Genomic DNA, 25,968 nt, shown 5'->3' on the forward strand with positions numbered 1-25,968 from the left:
TTTCTTTTGGGTATCCTATGAAGACGCACTTCTCCGATTTGGGTTAGAGCTTATCAGGTTGAAACTTTTTCACATAAGCATTGCAACCTCAAACTTTAAGAAATGACATCTTAGGTTTCTTGCCAAACCATAGTTCATGCGGTGTCGTCTCAACGGATTTAGATGGTGCCCTATTTAACGTGAATGCAGCTGTCTCTAATGCATAACCCCAAAATGATAGTGGTAGATCGGTAAGAGACATCATAGATCGCACCATATCTAATAAAGTACGGTTATGATGTTCGGACACACCATTATGCTGTGGTGTTCCAGGTGGCGTGAGTAGTGAAACTATTTCACATTGTTTTTAACTGAAGGCCAAACTCGTAACTCAAATATTTTACTTTTGCGATCATATCGTAGAAACTTTTATTTTTGTTACGATGATTCTCCACTTCACTCTGAAATTCTTTGAACTTTTCAAATGTTTCAGACTTGTGTTTCATCAAGTAGATATACTCATATCTGCTCAAATCATCTGTGAAATCAGAAAATAATGATACCTACCACGAGCGTCAATATTCATCGGACCACATACATCAGTATGTATGATTTCCAACAAATCTGTTCCTCGCTCCATTGTTCCGGAGAACGGAGTCTTAGTCATCTTGCCCATGAGGCATGGTTCGCAAGCATCAACTGATTCATAATCACGTGATTCCAAAAGCCCATCATCATGGATTTTCTTCATGCGCTTTACACCAATATGACCTAAACGGCAGTGCCACAAATAAATTGCACCATCATTATTAACTTTGCGTCTTTTGATTTCAACATTATGAATATGTGTATCACTACGATCGAGATCCAACGAACCATTTTAATTGGGTGTGTAACCATATAAGGTTTTATTCATGTAAACAGAACAACAATTTATTCTCTTACTTAAATGAATAACCGTATTGCAATAAACATGATCAAATCATATTCATGCTCAACGCAAACACCAAATAACACTTATTTAGGTTCAACACTAATCCCAAAAGTATAGGGAGTGTGCGATGATGATCATATCAATCTTGGAACTACTTCCAACACACATCGTCACTTCACCCTTAACTAGTTTATGTTCATTCTGCAACTCCCGTTTCGAGTTACTACTCTTAGCAACTGAACCAGCATCAAATACCGAGGGGTTGCTACGAACACTAGTAAAATACACATCAATAATCTGTATATCAAATATACCTTTGTTCACTTTGCCATCCTTCTTATCCGCCAAATACTTGGGGCAGCTCCGCTTCCAGTGGCCAGTCCCTTTGCAGTAGAAGCACTTAGTCTCAGGCTTAGGACCAGACTTGGGCTTCTTCACTTGAACAGCAACTTGCTTGTCGTTCTTCTTGAAGTTCTCCTTCTTCCCTTCGCCCTTTTCTTTAAACTAGTGGTCTTGTCTATCGCCAACACTTGATATTTTTCTTGATTTCTACCTTCATCGATTTCAGCATTACGAAGAGCTTGGGAATCGTTTCCGTTATCCCTTGCATATCATAGTTCATCACGAAGTTCTACTAACTTTGTGATGGTGACTAGAGAATTCTGTCAATCACTATCTTATCTAGAAGATTAACTCCCACTTGATTCAAGCGATTGTAGTACCCAGACAATCTGAGCACATGCTCACTGCTTGAGCTATTCTCCTCCATCTTTTTAGCTATAGAACTTGTTGGAGACTTCATATCTCTCAACTCGGGTATTTGCTTGAAATATTAACTTCAACTCCTGGAACATCTCATATGGTCCATGACGTTCAAAACGTCTTTGAAGTCCTGATTCTAAGCCGTTTAAGCATGGTGCACTAAACTATCAAGTAGTCATCATATTGAGCTAGCCAAACGTTCATAACATCTGCATCTGCTCCTGCAATAGGTTTGTCACCTAGCAATGCATCAAGGACATAATTCTTCTATGCAGCAATGAGGATAAACGTCGGATCACGGATCCAATCCACATCATTGCTACTAACATTTTTCAACTTAGTTTTCTCTAGGAACATATAAAAAAATTAAACAGGGAGCAACATCGCGAGCTATTGGTCTACAACATAGATATGCTAATACTACGAGGACTAAGTTCATGATAAATTAAAGTTCAATTAATCATATTACTTAAGAACTCCCACTTAGAAAGACATCCCTCTAATCTTCTAAGTGCTCACGTGATCCAAATCAACTAAACCATAACCGATCATCACATGAAATGGAGTAGTTTTCAATGGCGAACATCACTATGTTGATCATATCTACTATATGATTCACGCTCGACCTTTCGGTCTCAGTGTTCCGAGGCCATATCTGCATATGCTAGGCTCATCAAGTTTAACCTAAGTATTCTGCGTGTGCAAAACTGGCTTGCACCCGTTGTAGATGGACGTAGAGCTTATCACACCCGATCATCACGTGGTGTATGGGCACGACGAACTTTGGCAACGGTGCATACTCAGGGAGAACACTTTTATCTTGAAATTTAGTGAGAGATCATCTTATAATGCTACCGTCAATCAAAGCAAGATAAGATGCATAAAACATAAACATCACATCATAGCATCGTTGTCATCTCGCCAAACTTATGCTTCTACGACTATCGCTACCGCTTAGTGATAAAGTAAAGCATTACAGGGCGATTGCATTGCATACAATAAAGCGACAACCATATGGCTCCTGCCAGTTGCCGATAACTCGGTTACAAAACATGATCATCTCATACAATAAAATTTAGCATCATGTCTTGACCACATCACATCACAACATGCCCTGCAAAAACAAGTTAGACATCCTCTACTTTGTTTGTTGCAAGTTTTACGTGGCTGCTACGGGCTTAAGCAAGAACCAATCTTACCTACGCATCAAAACCACAACGATAGTTTGTCAAGTTGGTGTTGTTTTAACCTTCACAAGGACCGGACGTAGCCACACTCGGTTCAACTAAAGTTGGAGAAACTGACACCCGCCAGCCACCTGTGTGCAAAGCACGTCGGTAGAACCAGTCTCGCGTAAGCGTACGCGTAATGTCGGTCCGGGCCGCTTCATCCAACAATACCGCCGAATAAAAGTATGACATGCTGGTAAGCAGTATGACTTATATCGCCCACAACTCACTTGTGTTCTACTCATGCATATAACATCAACACATAAAACCTCGGCTCGGATGCCACTGTTGGGGAACGTAGTAATTTAAAAAAAAATTCCTACGCACACGCAAGATCATGGTGATGCATAGCAATGAGAGGGGAGTGTTGTCCATGTACCCTCGTAGACCGAAAGCGGAAGCGTTATGACAACGCGGTTGATGTAGTCGTACGTCTTCACGGCCCAACCGATCAAGCACCGAAACTACGACACCTCTGAGTTTTTGCACACGTTCAGCTCGATGACGATCCCCGGACTCTGATCCAGCAAAGTGTCGGGGATGAGTTCCGTCAGCACGACGGCGTGATGACGATCTTGATGTTCTACCATCGCAGGGCTTCGCCTAAGCACCACTACAATATTATCGAGGATTATGGTGGAGGGGGGCACCGCACACGGCTAAGATATCAATGATCAATTGTTGTGTCTCTGGGGTGCCCCCTGCCCCCGTATATAAAGGAGTGGAGGAGGGGGCCGGCCAAGGAGGGTGGCGCGCCCAAGGGGGGAGTCCAACTCCCACCGGGAGTAGGACTCCCCAGTTTCCTATTAGGAGTAGGAGAGGGAAGGAAGAGGAAGGAGGGAGGAAGGAAAGGGGGGGCCGGCCCCCTCCCAATTCGGATTGGGCTTGGGGGGGCGCCCCTCCGTTGCTCCTTTCCACTAAGGCCCAATAAGGCCCATATACCTCCCGGGGGGTTCCGATAACCTCCCGGTGATCCGGTATTGTCCCAATCTTACCCAGAACCTTTCCGGTGTCCAAATATAGTCATCCAATATATCGATCTTTATGTCTCGACCATTTCAAGACTCCTCGTCAAGTCCGTGATCACATCTGGGACTCCGAACAACCTTAGGTACATCAAAATATATAAACTCATAATGAAACTGTCATCGTAACGTTAAGCGTGCGGACCCTACGGGTTCGAGAACAATGTAGACATGACCGAGACACGTCTCCGGTCAATAACCAATAGCAGAACCTGGATGCTCATATTGGCTCCTACATATTCTACGAAGATCTTTATCGGCCAGACCGCATAACAACATACGTTGTTCCCTTTGTCATCGGTATGTTACTTGCGTGAGATTCGATCGTCGGTATCTTAATACCTAGTTCAATATCGTTACTGGCAAGTCTCTTTATTCGTTCCGTAATACATCATCTCGCAACTAACTCATTAGTTGCATTGCTTGCAAGGCTTAAGTGATGTGCATTACCGAGAGGGCCCAGAGATACCTCTCCGACAATCGGAGAGACAAATCCTAATCTCGAAATACGCTAACCCAACATGTAACTTTGGAGACACTTGTAGAGCACCTTTATAATCTCCCAGTTACGATGTGACGTTTGGTAGCACACAAAGTGTTCCTCCGGTAAACGGGAGTTGCATAATCTCATAGTCACAAGAACATGTATAAGTCATGAAGAAAGCAATAGCAACATACTAAACGATCGGGTGCTAAGCTAATGGAATGGGTCATGTCAATCACATCATTCTCCTAATGATGTGATCCCGTTAATCAAATGACAACACATGTCTATGGTTAGGAAACATAACCATCTTCAATTAACGAGCTAGTCAAGTAGAGGCATACTAGTGATGTTTAGTTTGTCCATGTATTCACACAAGTATTATGTTTCCGGTTAATACAATTCTAGCATGAATAATAAACATTTATCATGATATAAGGAAATAAATAATAACTTTATTATTGCCTCTAGGGCATATTTCCTTCAGATTGGCCTCGAGGGGCTTGCGAAAGAACTAGTACAATGGAAGAAAAACCTCATGAGGAGAGGTGTTCTTGTGCTCGATGAGCTGGTGGGTGAGAGGATGATCTCAATGATCCATCCCCCTCTATGGTGTTGGCTAAGTCCTATTTATAGTGGCCTTGGTCCTCTTCCCAACTGCCAGGCGGGGAGGGATTCCACAATGGCCAAATTTGAAGGGAGACAACTAGTACACGCTATCCTGACAAAAGTAGTCTTCACCTGCCAAAGCTCCTAGCTATGATGCCGCGGTGGGCTCCGCGATGACCTCCGTCCTATCGTCCTGGCGGTCTTGGTCTTGTTGCACCGGAATGGAAACCTTTAGCTGATTCCTCAGGACTCCGCGCCCGCGCTTGCCTCCTTACCACCAAAGAGGAAACTGGTACACTGCGCCTCCTGGCGCCCGCCTGGCGTTGGTCATCATGGCTCACGTCATCCGAACCTCGCGAGGTGCACCTTGCATAAATATCTCCACTCCTCGGGAGCCAGCCTGGGGAAGCCGCCCCTAGGGAGGTCCTGGTGTTGTCCGCCTCGCGAGGCTTGGCACCTCGCGAGGGTCTTGAGTTGTCGATGTTGAAGCTGGGCCGTACCGGGCCGTCGAGAGAGCAACACCGTGGGCCGTAGGTAGGCAAGTCAGCGTACCCCCATTCCCAGAACGGTGACAGTAGCCCTCGGGCCGAAGACGCACTCGAACTTGGCTTCGAGCCAAAGTCGAAGGGCAAGTGCGGAGCACCGCGGGCCCTAACCTCTTGCGGCATTGGTCGGCGTTTGGTGATTGATGGGACGTGGGCGCCTTTGCTTCCCCACCCTGCCTTGGCAACCATTTGACTTGATGAGACCCTGCTTCTTGCAGAGAGACCATCATTGCGTTAGATCGTAGAGGCTGGCGGTTGGCCTTCCTCTGGCTATAAATGAGGGGAGGGGCAGAGCCCCCTTTGCTCATCTCCGTCTTCTTGCCACTCGCTCCTTCATCTTCCTTCTTGCCTCTCCATCTTGTCATAGCACCCATGGCGTCAATGAGGAAGTTCTTCACTGCCGAGAAGGGGAAGCTGCCCAAGGAGGGGCCTGGCTCGCCACCAACCAAGAGAGGGCATGGTCTCCCCCGCAAGCACATCACGACACCTGTGGTAGCTCCTCGGGGGCGGGGGCGCGTCTCGAGTGGCTACGGCGGCTCTTCTTCTCGCGACGGGAGCCTCCAGGGGCGAGATAGCCCTTGCGATGGAGGTAGGTGCGCCATGATCGTCTGGCCTCCTCGGCCGCGCTTCCATTCGGCAGAGGTGCTTTTGGAGTTTGTTGTGTGCTTGGAGAGGCTGACCAGCACCTGGCTCCCACTCCCTCGCTTCTTCGTGAGAGAGCTGCCCGTCGCGGGCCTTGAAGGCCTCTGGCTGCAGGCTGACGGCTGCTGCAGCAAGGCTTCATGGTTCGGGGTTAAAGTTTCCGCCGCCGGGAACGTGTCCTTGGCCCGCGGCTGGCAGGCATTTGCCCGCACGCGTGGCCTCTGCGGGAGGTGCACCCTCCACTTCAAGTACGACGGCATCGCGCCCCTCTATATGAGGGTGTTTGGGGAGGACAGCCGTCGCGCAGGATACTGCCCCAAAGACGGCGGCGACGACAATGAGCTTGGCCTTGACGACAGCCGGGACGACGCTGAGGGTGAGCTTGCCCTCGGCGACGGCGGCGGCTCATTCAGCAGCGGCGGCTCCTCCTCCAGCGAGAGTACAAGCAGCGTCGGCTATGACCAGCCGCCATGTCACCGGGCTCACTTCGAGGAAGGTGGCGGATCATCTCGTCGCCACGCTCCGGTGAAGCGGAGGAAGGCTCGGGCTGAGCCCAGGAGGCCTCCGGAGCCCGGCCTCAGGAGCTGATGTGGTCGCTCAGGCCATTTTTGTTTATCCTTTCCTTTCTCCTGCATTTTGAAAAAAGTCGAAGGCCCTCTTGGGGCGTGTAACAAACAATGGCACTTGTGCCACTATGCTATGCTTATTATTTTGGTGTTATGCTGCGATACCCTCTGTTTCAAGTGAGTGAGGTAGGATGACTTAGCTTGATACGCTCGTGGTAGTTTCCTATCTCACGAGGGCACGCCTCTTGGCATCTAGTGAAGCCCCCTTGCTACTGACTTTAGGAGCCGTTAACCTCAGGAGGCATCATAAAGCTGCAGAGTTGTTAGAAAGCTTGGCGGGGCGCCTTGCTCTTCCTTGCGCGAGCCCTCAGGCATGAGCTAGCTGCGGCTTAGTGCACCACGTCGCGCTGCCCGAGGGCACGGACTAAAGGGGAGGCGCATGTCCACAAGCTCGTTCGAGAGTGTCTCGCAAGGAAAGAAAAAGCCAAGGCCCTGGGAGGATAGGGCTACGGAAAAGTGTGTTTGTGGCGTCGGGCGGGCGCAACGCGCACGCAGACACTTGCCCAGCCCCCGCGAGCGAGACGCGCAGCAAAGAGCGACGGGCAACTGCCGCTCCTCCTGGGCCAAGATTGAAGGTCAAGAGAGAAGACGAAGGAGAAATCCAACTTGGCAATCGAAAACGCGAAAACTCCAAATTCCATTAAAAGGAGTGCAAATCATCTGCAGAAAGCAAGCAAATGAATAGCTGCGTCCAGCACCTAGACTAGTCTTCTCACCAGCGCGGAGCTAAGTGTTGCCACTAGCACATGGCACGGGGCCCCCGAGGCCCGAGGGCGGCACTCCGGAGACTCCAAGGCGTGTACAACCCCACTCATTATTACGTGAGAGTGTCATGCGCAGAGACCTTCATAGGCACCGGGCCTTGCTTCATGGGTAGAACTTCCGAAGGTACTGGATGTTCCAGGCATACTGGATGGGGATCCCGTCCTGTGTCTCGAGGCATGCGGCGCCAGGCCTGGAGACACAGGCGACCCTGTACGGGCCCTCCCACATGGGTGAGAGCTTATACAGCCCTTTCCTAGAGAGCACCCGCCTTAGGACGAGATCACCCACCGCCGTAGCACCTGCTAGTACCTTGCCGCCTGGAGCAAGGCTTGGCGGAGGCGTTCCCCCCCCCCAGCACAACGTCCATCCCCTGCAAGCCGTCCTGGTGTGCCTCGTGTGGGAGAACCACCGCTTCGGCTCCGTAGACGAGGAAGAAAGGTGTCTCGCCAGTTGGCTTGGTCGCGGTGGTGCAGATGGACCACGACACGGACTGGAGCTCGTCCAGCTAACCCCTGTCGCAGGCCTCAAGCTTCTTCTTGAAAGTTCTTGCCTTGAGGCCCCTTAGAACCTCCGCGTTGGCGCGCTCGTCTTGGCCTTCTCTCCTAGGGTGCGCCACGGAAGCGCAACATATCTGCGTTCCATGGTTAGTACAGTATGTTTTGAAGAGGTTACTAGTGAACTGTGAGCAGTTGTCGGTAATGATATGATTGGGGACCCCAAACCGGCTCACGAGGCCCTTGATGAACTTGAATGCCGAGCCAGCTGGGATGGTGTGGACGGGCTCCACCTCCGCCAACTTAGTGAACTTGTCGATGGCGACGTAAAGGTAGCGGTAGCCTCCGGGCGCTCGGGGGAATGGGCCCAAGATGTCAAGCACCCAGACCGCAAACGCCATGAGAGTGGGATGGTCTCGAGGCCCTGAGAAGGTTGGTGGATTTTCTTGACATGGAACTGGCAGGCTTCACAGGTTCTCTCCAGCTCGGTAGCGTCGCCGAGTGCCGTGGGCCAGTAGAATCCGCTGTGGAACGCCTTGCCCACCAAGGTGCATGATGATGAGTGGTACCCGCAGTCTCCGCCGTGTATGTCAGCTAATAGATCACACCCCTGTTCCCTGGAGATGCATCACAAGGAAACATCATTCTGTCATTTTCGCTAGAGCTCACCATCCTGAATGCAGTAGGCAGTAGCCTGTCGAGCCACATGCTCCCCGTCTTCCTCCTTCTCCGGCAGGGTTCCCTGAAGCAGATACGCTTTGAGCTCTTTGGTCTAGCACCCCTCCTGAGGCTCGAGCATGAGGAGCAGACGCGCTCCCGAGTTTGGGCCGCAAGAGGGGGCTCCTGAGAGGGGTGCTGGGGGGAGCTCCTCCTGGGGCGATGTTGGACCCGTAGCAGGAGGGGCTGTTGAGGGCTTGTAGAGCCGCTCCATGAAGACACCAGGCTCCTGAGGCAGGCGTCAGGACGCCCCTCTTGGTGATGTCGTCCGCTTCCTTGTTCTTGCCACGTGGCACGTGCCGTAGTTCCAGACCCAAGAATTGCTTCTCGATTTTGTATACCTGTGCCAGGTATGCCTCCATGTGTTCATCCTTCCGCTCGTATACTTTGTTGGAGAAGTCGACGAGGAGCTGGGAGTCACCCTTGATGGTGAGGTGCTTCACGCCCAAAGGCGGCCGCAGCCTTAAGACCCGCAATCAAGCTTTCGTACTCCACGATGTTGTTGGAGACCTTTTCGCCGTGTTGGAAGCAGAGCTCCACGTCATAATAGAGCTTGTCCTGAGTGGGCGAGATGAGCACGGCTCCAGCCCCCGCTCCCTAACATGCGAAGGCGCCGTCGAAGTACATGACCCAGTTGTCCGGTGCCTTGCTTCCTAGTGAGAGGGATCGGCCCTCACCTCCTTCGGGCCCTAGAGCGTCGGTCCATTCCTCCATGAAACTGGCGAGTGCCGCCCCCTTGATGACCCTGGTGGTGCTGAACACAAATTGGAATGCCTGCAACTCGATGTTCCATTCAGTGACTCTCCCTGCGGCGTTGGGGCTCTGGAGCACTCTTTCCAGGGGGTAAGCTGAGACGAGCTTGATAGGGTGGTCTTGGTAGTAGTGGGCAGCTTGCGGGAGGCGACGAGGAGCGCGAGCGAGAGCTTCTGCGGCATGGGGTAGCGTGCCCGTGCATCACGCAGTACCGTGCTGACAAAGTACACCGGGTGCTCGACGAGGGCGTAAGTGTTGGTGGAGTATTGCACCTCCTGAGGTTGTGGGACCTCAGGAGCTTGGTCGCTTGTTGGGGCAGCCCCGGCATCAGGAGCATCGTCTTGTGGGGCTTGGTCGTCTGTTGGTGTCGTCGAGGCTTCAGCGGTGTGATAACCCACAAGTATAGGGGATCGCAACAGTTTTCGATAAGTAAGAGTGTCGAACCCAACGAGGAGCTAAAGGTAGAACAAATATTCCCTCAAGTTCTATCGACCACCGATACAACTCTATGCACGCTTGACGTTCGCTTTACCTAGAACAAGTATGAAACTAGAAATACTTCGTAGGTGTTGTTGGATAGGTTTGCAAGATAATAAAGATTATGTAAATAAAAAGTAGGGATGTTTAGATAAATAAACAATAAAGTAAGTATAGCGAGTGTGGAAAAGTGGTGGTAGGAGTTGTGAAATTGCTCCAAAGCAATTGACTACTTTACTAGACCGATAGCAAGTATTATGTGGGAGAGGCCACTGCTAGCATGTCATCCCTGACTTGGAATTCTATGCACTTATGATTGAACTATTAGCAAGCATCCGCACCTAATAACGTTCATTAAGGTAAAACCCAACCATAGCATTAAGATATATTGGTCCCCCTTCAATCCCGTATGCATCAATTTCTATGCTAGGTTGAAGCTTCTGTCACTCTTGCCCTCCAATACATAGTACTATCAACATACAACTAACCCTATGGTGTGATCCACGCGCGTGATCATATGATGGGCACAAAAGGATAGCAACATACCACAAGCAAATTAAATCAATCATAGCAATTCATCAAACACCGATAGGACAACGAAAATCTACTCAGACATCATAGGATGGCAACACGTCATTGGATAATAATATGAAGCATAAAGCACCATGTTCAAGTAGAGGGTACAACGGGTTGTGGGAGAGTAGACCGATGTATATAGAGGGGGGAAGGTGATGGAGATGTTGGTGAAGATGGCGGAGGTGTTGTTGTAGATCGCGGTGATGATGATGGCCCCCGGTGGCACTCTGGTGCCACCGGAAGCAAGGGGGAGAGAGCCCCCCTCCTTCTTCTTCTTACTTGACCTCCTCCCTAGATGGGAGAAGGGTGTCCCCTCTGGTCCATGGCCTCCATGGCACGGGAGGTGCGAGAGCCCCTCCGAGATTGGATCTGTCTCTCTGTTTCTGCGTCCTCAGATTCTTCCCTTTCACCGTTTCTTATATTCCAGGAGATCCGTAACTCCGATTGGGATGAAATTTTGACACGATCTCTACCCGGATATTAGCTTTCTTGCGGCGAAAGAAGGGCATCAACCGCGTTACGGGTGGCCCACGAGGGTCAGGGGCGCGCCCAGGGGGGCAGGCGCACCCCCTGCCTCGTGGCCACCTCGGGCACCGTTTCGCCTGGATTTTTCTTCCCAAAAATCATATATATTCCAAAAAAAATATACGTCAGTTTTTGTCCCGTTCGGACTCTGTTTGATATGGATATTCTGCGAAACAAAAAACATGCAACAAACAGGAACTGGCACTGGGCACTGGATCAATATGTTAGTCCCAAAAATAGTATAAAAAGTTGCCAAAAGTATATGAAAGTTGAATAATGTTGGCATGGAACAATAAAAAATTATAGATACGACGGAGACGTATCACGGTGCCGTCCTAGAGCCGTGTCGTCTTGGCAGGGGACGCGGCGTCGCTCGGCGGGCCCTCGTGCTAGCACCCTTCTCGGACAGCCACCAGTGCCGCGCTGTGATGAGGACATCAATACCATTGTTACACCGACAGCCCCTACTGTTACATATACTGGACCAATTACTAGAGCTCGCGCACGCCAATTAAATTACCAGGTACTTTCGTTTCTTGGTAATGATTCTAATGTTCATGAGATTATGATGCTGCCTAAATTGGATACATTTGTTTTGCTTTCAAATGAAGGGCCTAGCTTGGAGAAGGATGAACATTGGAGCAAGAACACGCATGGAGTTGATGGCATGCGCAAGGGGATCAAGAACGGAGTTACAAGTGATGATTTCAGGACTTTGAAGCCGCCATAAGGAGTGCATGAAGCCTTGGACGAAATATACAAGATGCCACTTCATAATATTCGTCCATAGGCTATTCTAGGTGCTGCGTCACCTTATTAATGGGCCAGGCCCATGTAATTTCGAAATACTTAAGTATAGGCTATTTTTAGAGTCCGTATGTGTGGGGAAACAAGAGTTAGGGTTGGTTTCGGACCCCACCCTCAAGGGCCACGAAATTCCCCCCTCTTCCTCCATATATACAGCCCTTAGGGCATCGTTTAGACTTTGGGTTTTGTTTAGATTAAAAGTTCGCCCTAGCTGCAACTTCTCGTACTTCGTTTGTGTCCAACGACCAGACCAAGACGTCACAGAACCCCACCTTGATCAATAAAGCTTTCATCTTATATTCGCAATATCCAGATTGCAATCACAGTTTCTTGCTTGTTCTTCGTTTGCTCGCAGGAAACAGGCCCTCGTGGTCAGGTTGATCGTGCTCCGGCGTGGTCAATAACCCCTCGGAAGTTGGTTTAGCGATTGCTAAGGCGCGACGTCTCGCACGTTCGTAGTCTGATCGTCAAGGTCGACTCCCATAGAAAACGATAGCCACCATCTCATCGAAACATCGGGACACCTTTGCCTCTATCAAGTGGTATCAGATTTCTAGGTTGCTCGGTGAGATTTTTACAGTTTTTCGTAGATTAGATCGAGTCCGTTCTTCATACCTACAGTCCATGAAAAAGCCAAAAAAAATTTAGGGTTAGTTCAACATATCCGAACCAATCTGAGCCTTTGCATAATATTTTTAGGGTTTTTGCTTTGTTGAATTTGCGGTTGCATCGTCGTGTCAAGTTGCTGGTCTTAGAGTCTAGTCTTTTAGAGTTTCGAGTTCTGGTCATAAGTTGTCACGCCGCCGCCGCACCATCATCATCGCCCATCTACCACCATTGCTTATCCGCCACCGTTCTGAATCCGTATCCATATACCACCACCAATCCATATCCATATACCACCACCAATCTGTATCCATATACCACCACCAATCTGTAACCATATATGCACCACCAATCCGAGTTCTTCTCATATTAGGTTTGTTCTTGAGATCAATCTCAATTCCGATTCGTGTTTCCTTGCCTGCGTAGGTCTCGAAAAAAAAAAGAGTCTGGAGACCCCCGGGCAGTTTTAAGGCCAAAATTTTCACGGGCAAAAATATTTTTTCCCTATCCTATTTTTAGGTTTTTCTGAGTCTTTTGAGCCACGTGCCATTATAGTGATTTTTTGTCGCACTTTTTCGTCGTCGCTGCCCTGATTTCCGAAAAAAAAGTGAAAAAAAAAATTTCATGCCCATCCTATCAGTTTGACGAGGGAAGAGTTTTGAGACACTCGCCATTATAGTAACTTTTCGCAAAAAAAAGAGGAGCGCAAAAAAAAGCGAAAAAAAAAAGTTCCAGAGTGTGCTTTTCCCTTATTTACGTGCAGCGCCGTGATTTTGTTAGTGTTCTAGGCTCGCGTCTCTAACACGGTCTAGCCTAGGACCAGCACAGTACCGTCGTTGAGCGTTTATTCAACTTTGCATCTCTGAATTGATTATTGCTGACCCTTTTTGCTACCATACTATAAGCCTTCCCAGCTCCACATACCTCTACGTCGTGCGTTTGACTCTCCCTGGCAATCGCTCTATCCAAGCTTTTGAGAGTTTTGACTACAATGGTTGCCGATCACCGCCTGCTGCTGGGTAAGAACTGGTAAGAATTTGAGATTTGCTTGACGGATTTGTGACACCCGCCACCAACACCTCTTGTTAGTATTCTGTAGGATCATATTCTTGTGTGTTTTCTATTGTTGCTAACCATGGCAGGATCACAAGCCGACGAGACTGACTGGGAGAACATGACGAATCAGGAGTTGCATGATAAATTTCAGCAAATGATGAATGGACAGGTGCAGGATGTGCTAAACAGATTTGAAGAGGCCATGGAGAAGATAGATGACATGGAGAAGACGTTCGAAACAAAGCTCGATAACAGGTTTAATGAATTGCTCGCGCGTCTTCCACCACCACCACCGGCTGCACCTAACGCACCTCTACAACAACAACAACGACGACTACCTACACATCATGAAACAGCCCTCCGCCGAGCGAGCCGTCTCCCTCTTGCACCTGGCCAAACTGTTGGTGCTGCTGTTGCTACTTCTGTGGCTCCTGCTGCTGATGCGAAGGAGGATGATTTTGCTGGCGATTACGAGGATGAGGTTGATCAAAATCAGAACTACGTGCCACCACCAGCACAGCAACCATCAGGTCGTCCACATGCAAATACTGGCAATGGTAGGGCTCACCCTCAGGTACGAGATCATGACCATCTCCCTAAACTAAAATTGAATATTCCACCATTTGAGGGTAGATATGTTCCTGATATATATCTTACTTGGGAGTTAGAAACTGAACAACGATTTACATGTTTACAATATCCCGAGGAGAGACGTGTTCCTGCTGCTATTTGTGCATTCACTAGTTTTGCATGTGTTTGGTGGTCTGAGCATTGTAGATTATATCCCATTCCTGCTACTTGGGCTGCTTTGAAAACTGCTATGCGTACTCGTTGGGTTCCACCATATTATCAACGTGAATTACTTCAAAAATTGCAGCGCTTAAGACAGGGAAAAAATTCTGTAGAAGAATATTATCAGGAATTACAAACTGGCATGATTAGATGTGGTATTGTTGAGGAGAATGAAGCTATGCTTGCACGTTTTATGGGTGGATTAAATAGAGAGATTCAGACGATTCTAGAGTATAAGGAGTATACTAATATCACTCGTTTATTCCATCTTGCTTGTAAAGCTGAACGTGAAGTGCAGGATCGACAGGCATTGGCGCGGACTAACTTTTCTGCAGGTCGACCTTCTTCATGGACACCACGTGCATCATCTACTTCCACACGTTCTGCTACACCGGCGCCTCCGTCGGCTGCCACCTCCAACCGTGATACAATAAAGCAGGCACAATCACCACTATCTGCCAAGAGCACACCTTCTGGGCCTGCAAAGAGCTCTTCTTCATCCATGGCATCAACAGGGCAAACACATGATATTATTTGTCGACGTTGCAAGGGTGGAGGTCATTATGCGAGAGAATGCCCATCTAAGCGTGTGATGATTGTTACTGAGGATGGTGGGTATGAGTCCGCTAGTGACTATGATGAGGAGACTTTGGCTCTTATTACACGTGACGAACACGGTGGAGACGATTCTGATCATGAGACGCAATACATGGCTCCTGAAGATGCTGACAGGTATGAATGTTTAGTTGTTCAACGTGTTTTGAGTGTGCAGGTTACACAAGCTGAGCAAAATCAGAGGCATAATCTGTTCCATACAAAGGGAGTTGTGAAGGAACGTTCTGTTCGCGTGATCATAGATGGAGGGAGTTGCAACAACTTGGCTAGCATCGAGATGGTGGAGAAGCTATCTCTCACCACAAGACCACATCCACATACTTACTACATCCAATGGTTCAACAACAGTGGCAAGGTTAAGGTAACACGTATTGTTCGTGTGCATTTTAGTATCTCTACATATGCTGATTATGTTGATTGTGATGTGGTACCTATGCAAGCATGTTCCTTATTACTTGGTAGACCATGGCAATTTGATAAAAATTCTATTCACCATGGTAGAAACAATCAGTATACTCTTGTTCATAAGGATAAAAATATTACTTTGCTTCCTATGACTCCTGATTCCATTTTGAAAGATGATATTAATAGAGCTAATAAAGCAAAACAGGAGAAAACTAAGAGTGAAAATCAGATTGTGGCAAAAGAATTTGAGCAACAAATGCAGCCTAATAATAATAAACAATCTAGTGTTGCTTCTGAAATTAAATTGAAAAGTGCATGTTTACTTGCCACCAAATCTGATATTGATGATCTAGATTTTAGCAAATCTGTTTGCTATGCTTTTGTGTGCAAAGAGGCATTATTTTCATTCGAGGACGTGCCTTCCTCTTTGCCCCCTGCTGTCACTAACATTTTGTAGGAGTTCGCTGACGTCTTTCCACAAGACGTGCCACCGGGATTACCACCTATTCGAGGGATTGAGCATCAAATTGACTTAATTCCCGGTGCTTCGCTACCCAACCGTGCACCATACCGTACCAATCCAGAGGAGACGAAGGAGATTATGCGTCAAGTACAAGAACTGCTCGACAAAGGTTATATACGCAAATCCCTTAGTCCTTGTGCTGTTCCTATCATTTTAGTGCCAAAAAAGGATGGTACGTCGCTTATGTGCGTTGATTGTAGAGGCATTAATAATATTACTATTCGTTATCGTCATCCTATTCCTAGGCTAGATGATATGCTTGATGAATTGAGTGGCTCTACAATATTCTCCAAAGTTGATTTGCGTAGTGGATACCATCAAATTCGTATGAAATTGGGTGATGAATGGAAAACAGCATTTAAAACTAAGTTTGGATTATATGAGTGGTTAGTCATGCCTTTTGGGTTAACTAATGCACCTAGTACTTTCATGAGGTTAATGAACGAAGTTTTACGTGCTTTCATTGGACGATTTGTGGTAGTTTACTTTGATGACATATTGATTTATAGCAAATCTTTGGAGGAACATTTGGAACATTTACGTGCTGTTTTTATTGCTCTACGTGATGTACGTTTGTTTGGAAACCTTGGAAAGTGCACCTTTTGCACCGACCGAGTATCTTTTCTTGGCTATGTTGTTACTCCACGGGGAATTGAAGTTGATAAAGCCAAGATTGAAGCTATTGAGAGTTGGCTGCAGCCCAAAACGGTCACACAAGTGAGGAGTTTCCTTGGCCTCGCTGGTTTCTATAGGCGTTTTGTGAGAGATTTCAGCACCATTGCTGCACCTCTCAACGAGCTTACAAAGAAGGATGTGCCTTTTGTTTGGGGTACCGCACAGGAAGAAGCCTTCACGGTATTGAAAGATAAGTTGACACATGCTCCTTTACTCCAACTTCCTAATTTCAATAAGACTTTTGAGCTTGAATGTGATGCTAGTGGAATTGGATTAGGAGGTGTGTTATTACAAGATGGAAAACCTGTTGCATACTTTTCTGAAAAATTGAGTGGGCCTAGTCTGAACTATTCTACTTATGATAAAGAATTATATGCTCTTGTTCGGACCTTAGAAACATGGCAACATTATTTATGGCCCAAGGAATTTGTTATACATTCTGATCATGAATCTTTGAAACACATTAAAAGTCAAGCAAAACTGAATCGTAGACATGCTAAATGGGTTGAATTCATTGAGACTTTCCCTTATGTGATTAAACACAAGAAGGGTAAAGAAAATGTTATTGCTGATGCCTTGTCTCGTCGTTATACTATGCTTTCACAACTTGACTTTAAAATATTTGGTTTGGAGACCATCAAGGATCAACATGTTAATGATGCTGAATTTAAAGATGTATTGGGGAATTGTAAGGAAGGGAGAACTTGGAACAAGTTCGTTCTTAATGATGGATTTGTGTTTCGTGCTAACAAGCTATGCATTCCAGCTAGCTCCGTTCGTCTTTTGTTGTTGCAGGAGGCGCATGGAGGAGGATTAATGGGACACTTTGGCGTCAAGAAGACGGAGGATATACTTGCTACACATTTCTTTTGGCCAAAGATGAGACGGGATGTTGAGCGTTTTGTTGCTCGCTGCACTACATGTCAAAGAGCTAAGTCATGACTCAATCCTCATGGTTTATATATGCCTTTGCCTGTACCTAGTGTTCCTTGGGAGCATATATCTATGGACTTTGTTTTAGGTTTACCTAGAACAAAGAAGGGGAGGGATACCATATTTGTTGTCGTGGATAGGTTCTCGAAAATGGCACACTTTATACCATGTCATAAAAGCGATGATGCTGTTAATGTTGCTGATTTGTTCTTTCGTGAAATTATTCGCTTACATGGTGTGCCAAATACTATTGTTTCAGATCGTGATACTAAATTTCTTAGCCACTTTTGGAGATGTTTATGGGCTAAGTTGGGGACTAAGCTGCTTTTTAGTACTACTTGTCACCCCCAAACTGATGGACAAACTGAAGTAGTCAATAGAACATTGTCTACTATGCTTAGGGCTGTTTTGAAGAATAACAAGAAAATGTGGGAAGAATGCTTGCCTCATATTGAATTTGCTTATAATCGTTCATTGCATTCTACTACTAAGATGTGCCCTTTTGAAATTGTGTATGGTTTCCTACCTCGTGCACCTATTGATTTGTTGCCTCTTCCATCTTCGGAGAAGGTTAATTTTGATGCTAAAGAACGTTCTGAATTGATTTTAAAAATGCATGAGTTAACTAAGGAAAACATTGAGCGTATGAATGCTAAATATAAACTTGCTGGAGATAAGGGTAGAAAACATGTTGTGTTTGCACCTGGAGATCTTGTTTGGTTACATTTGCGTAAAGATAGATTTCCTAATCTGCGCAAATCAAAGCTAATGCCACGTGCTGATGGTCCTTTTAAGGTTTTAGAGAAAATAAATGATAATGCATATAAACTTGAGCTACCTGCAGATTTTGGGGTTAGTCCCACTTTTAACATTGCAGATTTGAAGCCTTATTTGGGTGAGGAAGATGAGCTTCCGTCGAGGACGACTTCATTTCAAGAAGGGGAGGATGATGAGGACATCAATACCATTGTTACACCCACAGCCCCTACTGTTACATATACTAGACCAATTACTAGAGCTCGCGCACGCCAATTAAATTACCAGGTACTTCCGTTGCTTGCTAATGATTCTAATGTTCATGAGATTATGATGCTGCCTAAATTGGATACATTTGTTTTGCTTTCAAATGAAGGGCCTAGCTTGGAGAAGGATGAACATTGGAGCAAGAACACGCATGGAGTTGATGGCATGCGCAAGGGGATCAAGAACGGAGTTACAAGTGATGATTTCAGGACTTTGAAGCCGCCATAAGGAGTGCATGAAGCCTTGGACGAAATATACAAGATGCCACTTCATAATATTCGTCCATAGGCTATTCTAGGTGCTGCATCACCTTATTAATGGGCCAGGCCCATGTAATTTCGAAATACTTAAGTATAGGCTATTTTTAGAGTCCGTATGTGTGGGGAAACAAGAGTTAGGGTTGGTTTCGGACCCCACCCTCAAGGGCCACGAAATTCCCCCCTCTTCCTCCATATATACAGCCCTTAGGGCGTCGTTTAGACTTTGGGTTTTGTTTAGATTAAAAGTTCGCCCTAGCTGCAACTTCTCGTACTTCGTTTGTGTCCAACGACCAGACCAAGACGTCACAGAACCCCACCTTGATCAATAAAGATTTCATCTTATATTCGCAATATCCAGATTACAATCTCAGTTTCTTGCTTGTTCTTCGTTTGCTCGCAGGAAACAGGCCCTCGTGGTCAGGTTGATCGTGCTCCGGCGTGGTCAATAACCCCTCGGAAGTTGGTTTAGCGATTGCTAAGGCGCGACGTCTCGCACGTTCGTAGTCTGATCGTCAAGGTCGACTCCCACAGAAAACGATAGCCACCATCTCATCGAAACATCGGGACACCTTTGCCTCTATCACACTGGCTGAGTGAGGCGTGGCGGCCAGGTATAACACCAGGGGCTTGAGAGGACGTGGTGCTACCCTGATATTAGCTTTCTTGCGGAGGAAGAAGGGCATCAACCGCCTTACAGGTGGCCCACGAGGGTCAGGGGCATGCCTAGGGGGCAGGCGCGCCCCCCTGCCTCATGGCCACCTCGGGCACCGTCTCGCGTGGATTTTTCTTCCCAAAAATCATATATATTCCGAAAAAATCTCCGTCCGTTTTTATCCCATTTGGACTCCGTTTGATATGGATATTCTGCGAAACAAAAAACATGCAACAAACAAGAAATAGCACTGGGCACTGGATCAATATGTTAGTCCCAAAAATAGTATAAAAAGTTGCCAAAAGTATATGAAAGTTGAATAATATTGGCATGGAACAATCAAAAATTATAGATACGACAGAGATGTATCAGCATACCCAAGCTTAATTCCTGCTCGTCCTCGAGTAGGTAAATGATAAAAAAGATAATTTTTGATGTGGAATGCTACCTAGCATAATCTTGATCACATATCTAATCATGGCATGAATATTAAGACACGAGTGATTCAAAGCAATAGTCTATCATTTGACATAAAAACAATAATACTTCAAGCCTACTAATAAAGCAATCATGTCTTTTCAAAATAACATGGTCAAAGAAAGTTATCCCTACAAAATCATATAGTCTGGCTATGCTCCATCGTCACCACACAAAATACTCACATCATGCACAACTCCGATGACAAGCCAAGCAATTGGTTCATACTTTTTAACGCGCTTCAGAATTTTCAACCTTCACGCAATACATGAGCGTGAGCCATGGACATAGCACTAAAGGTGGAATATAATGGTGGTTGTGGAGAAGACAAAAAGGAGAAGATAGTCTCACATCAACTAGGTGTATCAACGGGCTATGGAGATGCCCATCAATAGATATCAATGTGAGTGAGTAGGGATTGCCATGCAACGGATGCACTAGAGCTATAAGTATATGAAATCTCAAACTGAAACTAAGTGGGTGTGCATCCAACTTGCTTGCTCATGAAGACCTAGGGCATTTGAGGAAGCCCATCATTGGAATATACAAGCCAAGTTCTGTAATGAAAATTCCCACTAGTATATGAAAGTGATAACTCAAGAGACTCTCTATATGAAGTACATGGTGCTACTTTGAAGCACAAGTGTGGTAAAAGGATAGTAAAATTGCCCCTTCTCTATTTTTCTCTCTTTTTTTTCTTTATTTTTCTTTTTTGTAGGCTTCTTTGGCCTCTCTCTTTTTTTTGGGGGGGGGCTTCTTTGGCCACTTTTATTTTGATAACCTCACATGGGACAATGTTCTAATAATGATGATCATCACACTTTTATTTACTTACAACTCAATATTACAACTCGATATCTAGAACAAAGATATGACTCTATATGAATGCCTCCGGCGGTGTACCGGGATGTGCAATGATCTAGCATAGCAATGACATAAAAAACGAACAAGCCATGAAAACATCATGCTAGCTATCTTACGATCATGCAAAGCAATATGACAATGAATGCTCAAGTGATGTATATGACGATGATGAAAGTTGCAAGGCAATATACTCTGAATGGCTATGGAAATGCCATAATAGGTGGGTATGGTGGCTGTTTTGAGGAAGGTATACTAGAGAGGCTAGCAATGGTGGAAGGGTGAGAGTGCGTATAATCCATGGACTCAACATTAGTCATAAAGAACTCACATACTTATTGCAAGAGTTTATTAGACCTCGAAGCAAAGTACTACTACGCATGCCCCTAGGGGGATAGATTGGTAGGAAAAGACCATCGCTCGTTCCCGACCGCCACTCATAAGGAAGACAATCAATAAATACCTCATGCTCCAACTTCGTTACATAATGGTTCACCATACGTGCATGCTACGAGAATCACAAACCTCAACACAAGTATTTCTACTAATCCACAACTACCCACTAGCATGACTCTAATATCACCATCTTTATACCGCAAAACTATTGCAAGGAATCAAACGTATCATATTCAGTGATCTACAAGTTTTATGTAGGATTTTATGACTAACCATGTGAATGACCAATTCCTGTCATCTCTCTAAACAAATATAAGTGAAGCAGGAGAGTTTAATTCTTTCTACAAAATATATGCCCATGATCTAACAAATATAAGTGAAGCAAAAGAGCATTCTACAAATGGCGGTTGTCTATGTAAAGAGAAACAGGCAAGCCAAACTTCAAATGATATAAGCGAAGCATATGAAGCATTCTATAAATCCATACTCAAAAGATATAAGTGAAGTGCAATGAGAATTCTATAAATCAACCAAGGACTATCTCATACCAGCATGGTGCATAAAATAAACATGAAAACTAAATGCAAAAGACGCTCCAAGTTTGCACATATCGCATGAACGAAACGAATCCGAAAACATACCGATACTTGTTGAAGAAAGAGGGGATGCCTTCCGGGGCATCCCCAAGCTTAGTTTCTTGAATCTCCTTGAATATTTACTTGGGGCGCCTCAGGCATCCCCAAGCTTGAGCTCTTGCCTCTCTTCCTTCTCCTCACATCGAGACCTTCTCGATCATCGAACACTCGGTAAGATCCGTTAGTATAATAAAGCAAATCACTACTCTAAGTACTGTTGCAAACCAATTCATATTTTGTTTTTGCATTGTGTCTACTTCAATATAACTTTTTCATGGCTTAATCCACTGATATGAATCGATAGTTTCATCAAAACAAGCAAACTATGCATCAAAAACAGAATCTGTCTAAAACAGAACAGTCTGTAATAATCTGAACATTCACCATACTTCTGGTACTTGAAAAATTATAAAAAAATTACGAAAAATAAAATATTTGTATAGGAAGACAGTGCAAAAAGAATCAGAACCAGTTGATATTCCAGAAAAAAATTTAAAATCGTGCACTACAGCCAAAGTTTCTGTCTTGCACCGTACAAACCATCAAGCAAATGTAAACATCCTAAAGGCAAACCTTGGCACATTATTTTTATAATACATGGAATTGTCCAAGGGGATAATTATTTTTATTGAAAAGTTTCTGTAATCAAGATTCACAAAGTTTCCGTGAGCATGAACAAAGTTCAAGGCTAGCTCCCACTTCAACAATGCTTGTCTTTCTCACTTTCGCTTTTCTTTTTGAAAAAGTTTTGGGTTCCCCTCTTTATTTTTGTTGTTTTTAAACTATATAAAAGCACTCAACAGAAATAAATGACTCTCTAAAACTTCCGGGTTGTCTCCCTGGCAGCGCTTTCTTTAAAGCAATTAAGCTAGGCATATAGTGCTCAATTAATGGATCCACCCGGATCCCAAGGTATATCAAAGACAATTTTAATTAACAATGATTTGTAATTTAGTGGTGAGCACAAGGTAACACATATAATGTAATGACGAAGTCTAACTCTCTTCCTATGCATAGGCATGTCATAAAAGAATAATTCATGCACACAAAGTAAAGGCCAATGCATAGTATAAACAGTTTCTTGCAATTTTATCATATTGGAAACATAGAGAGGTGGAGATATAGTTCCTCTCTCATAATAATTGCAAGTAGGAGCAGCAAGCACATGCATATTATATTCATCAAAATCATCATGTGCAGTGGTAAAAGGCAACCCATCAATATAATCCTTGATAAGTGCAAACTTCTCCGATATAGTGTAGTTGGGAGAATTCAAAAAGATAATAGGACTATCATGCGTGGGTGCAATAGCAACAATTTCTTGTTTAACATAAGGAACTATAGCAAGTTCATCTCCATAAGCATAATTCATATTGGCATCTTGGCCACAAGCATAGCAAGCATCATCAAAAAGGGATATTTCAAAAGAATCAACGGGATCATAACAATCATCATAGCAATCATCCTCCAGTAAGCATGAAGGGAAATTAAACAATGTATGAGTTGAAGAGTTACTCTCATTAGAAGGTGGGCACGGGTAGCTAATCCGCTCTTCCTCCTTTTGTTCTTCGCTCTCCTCCTCATCTTTTTCATCCAATGAGCTCACAGTTTCATCAATTTCTTCTTCCATAGACTCCTGCAAAATATTAGTCTCTTCTTGGATAGCGGAGTAGTACTCAATATATGGTTCAACATATGCATTAGAAGCATAATTAGCATAGCAATATTTAAGTATGGCAAAATTTTCAGATTTGTAAAGAGTAGCATCATTCTTTCAATCAAAGAAGCTATTTCGTAAGCACCCTTAAAAGCAACAAATTCTTCAATTTGTTGAACATCATAGTAACTATAAACACCCTTAGAATAAGAGGATACGATTCCATTATCACTAAACAAACATTGGTAGGGAAGGTGTTTCTTAGGGTCTTCAGAACAACAAGTATAATCATATATTTCACATAAATTCCAAGCATACAATTGAAAACGATGAATTTGATCTAGTAAAGTTTTCCCTTTTCAGATATTCGGTGTCGCAAAAAACAAGCATGCTCATCTAAAGATTTTCCCTCAACTAAGCTAGTTAGGGTTTCAGCACAAGCACATAGGGATCGAAGATGATCCAAGTAATAAGCTTCAGTAGTGTGATAGATTTTGAGTGGTTCTTCAACCATTGGTTTAGTAGGTACAACTAATTTTTTTGGTATTTTGCGTTTCCTACCCATAACTAAAGATAAAGAAAAACTAAGAACAACAAATAAAAATTATTTAGTGATAAAGAAAACAAGCACACACGAGAATATTCACCCCACGCTATTGCTCCCCGGCAACAGCGCCAGAATAAGGTCTTGATAACCCACAAGTATAGGGGATCGCAAAAGTTTTCGATAAGTAAGAGTGTCGAACCCAACGAGGAGCTAAAGGTAGAACAAATATTCCCTCAAGTTCTATCGACCACCGATACAACTCTACACACACTTGACGTTCGCTTTACCTAGAACAAGTATGAAACTAGAAATACTTTGTAGGTGTTGTTGGATAGGTTTGCAAGATAATAAAGATTACGTAAATAAAAAGTATGCATCACTGCTAGCATGTCATCCCTGACTTGGAATTCTATGCACTTATGATTGGAACTATTAGCAAGCATCTGCAACTACTAACGTTCATTAAGGTAAAACCCAACCATAGCATTAAGATATATTGGTCCCCCTTCAATCCCGTATGCATCAATTTCTATGCTAGGTTGAAGCTTCTGTCGCTCTTGCCCTCCAATACATAGTCCTATCAACATACAACTAACCCTATGGTGTGATCCACGTGCGCGATCATATGATGGGCACCAAAGGACAGCAACATAACCACAAGAAAATTAAATCAATCATAGCAATTCATCAACCACCGTTAGGACAACGAAAATCTACTCAGACATCATAGGATGGCAACACATCATTGGATAATAATATGAAGCATAAAGCACCATGTTCAAGTAGAGGGTACAGCGGGTTGCAGGAGAGTGGACCGCTGTAGATAGAGGGGGGAGGTGATGGATATGTTGGTGAAGATGGTAGAGGTGTTGGTGTAGATCACGGTGATGATGATGGCCCCCGGTGGCACTCCGGTGCCACCGGAAGCAAGGGGGAGAGAGCTCCCCTCCTTCTTCTTCTTCTTCCTTGACCTCCTCCCTAGATGGGAGAAGGGTTTCCCCTCGGGTCCATGGCCTCCATGGCACGGGAGGGGCAAGAGCCCCTCCAAGATTGGATTTGTCTCTCTGTCTCTCTCTGTTTCTGCGTCCTCTAATTCTTCCCTTTCATCGTTTCTTATATTCCGGGAGATCCGTAACTCCGATTGGGCTCAAATTCTGACACGATACCTATCCTGATATTAGCTTTCTTGCGGAGGAAGAAGGGCATCAACCGCCTTACAGGTGGCCCACGAGGGTCTGGGGCATGCCTAGGGGGCAGGCGCGCCCCCCTGCCTCGTGGCCACCTCGGGCACCGTCTCGCGTGGATTTTTCTTCCCAAAAACCATATATATTCCGAAAAAATCTACGTCCGTTTTTATCCCATTTGGACTCCGTTTGATATGGATATTCTGCGAAACAAAAAACATGCAACAAACAAGAAATAGCACTGGGCACTGGATCAATATGTTAGTCCCAAAAATAGTATAAAAAGTTGCCAAAAGTATATGAAAGTTGAATAATATTGGCATGGAACAATAAAAAATTATAGATACGACGGAGACGTATCACGGTGCCGTCCTAGAGCCGTGTCGTCTTGCCGGGGGACGCGGCGTCGCTCGGCGGGCCCTCGTGCTAGCACCCTTCTCGGACAGCCACCAGTGCCGCGCTGGCTGAGTGAGGCGTGGCGGCCAGGTATAACACCGGGGGCTTGAGAGGACGTGGTGCTACCATCACCTGCGGACTGGTGAGGTATTTATTGAGATCTTGGAACGCTGTGTCAGCCTCCGGAGTCCACTCAAATGGGCCCTTCTTTTTCATCATCTTGAAGAACGGGAGGGCGCGCTCCCCCAGCTTGGAGATGAAGCGCCCCAGCGAGGTTACACAGCCCGCCAGTTTTTGCATTTTCCTTGAGAGTCTATGGTGGGATC

This window comes from Triticum urartu, chromosome 3A, assembly GCF_056163025.1.
Source record: "Triticum urartu cultivar PI428250 chromosome 3A, HENAU_Tu73, whole genome shotgun sequence".
Classification (NCBI taxonomy): domain Eukaryota; kingdom Viridiplantae; phylum Streptophyta; class Magnoliopsida; order Poales; family Poaceae; genus Triticum; species Triticum urartu.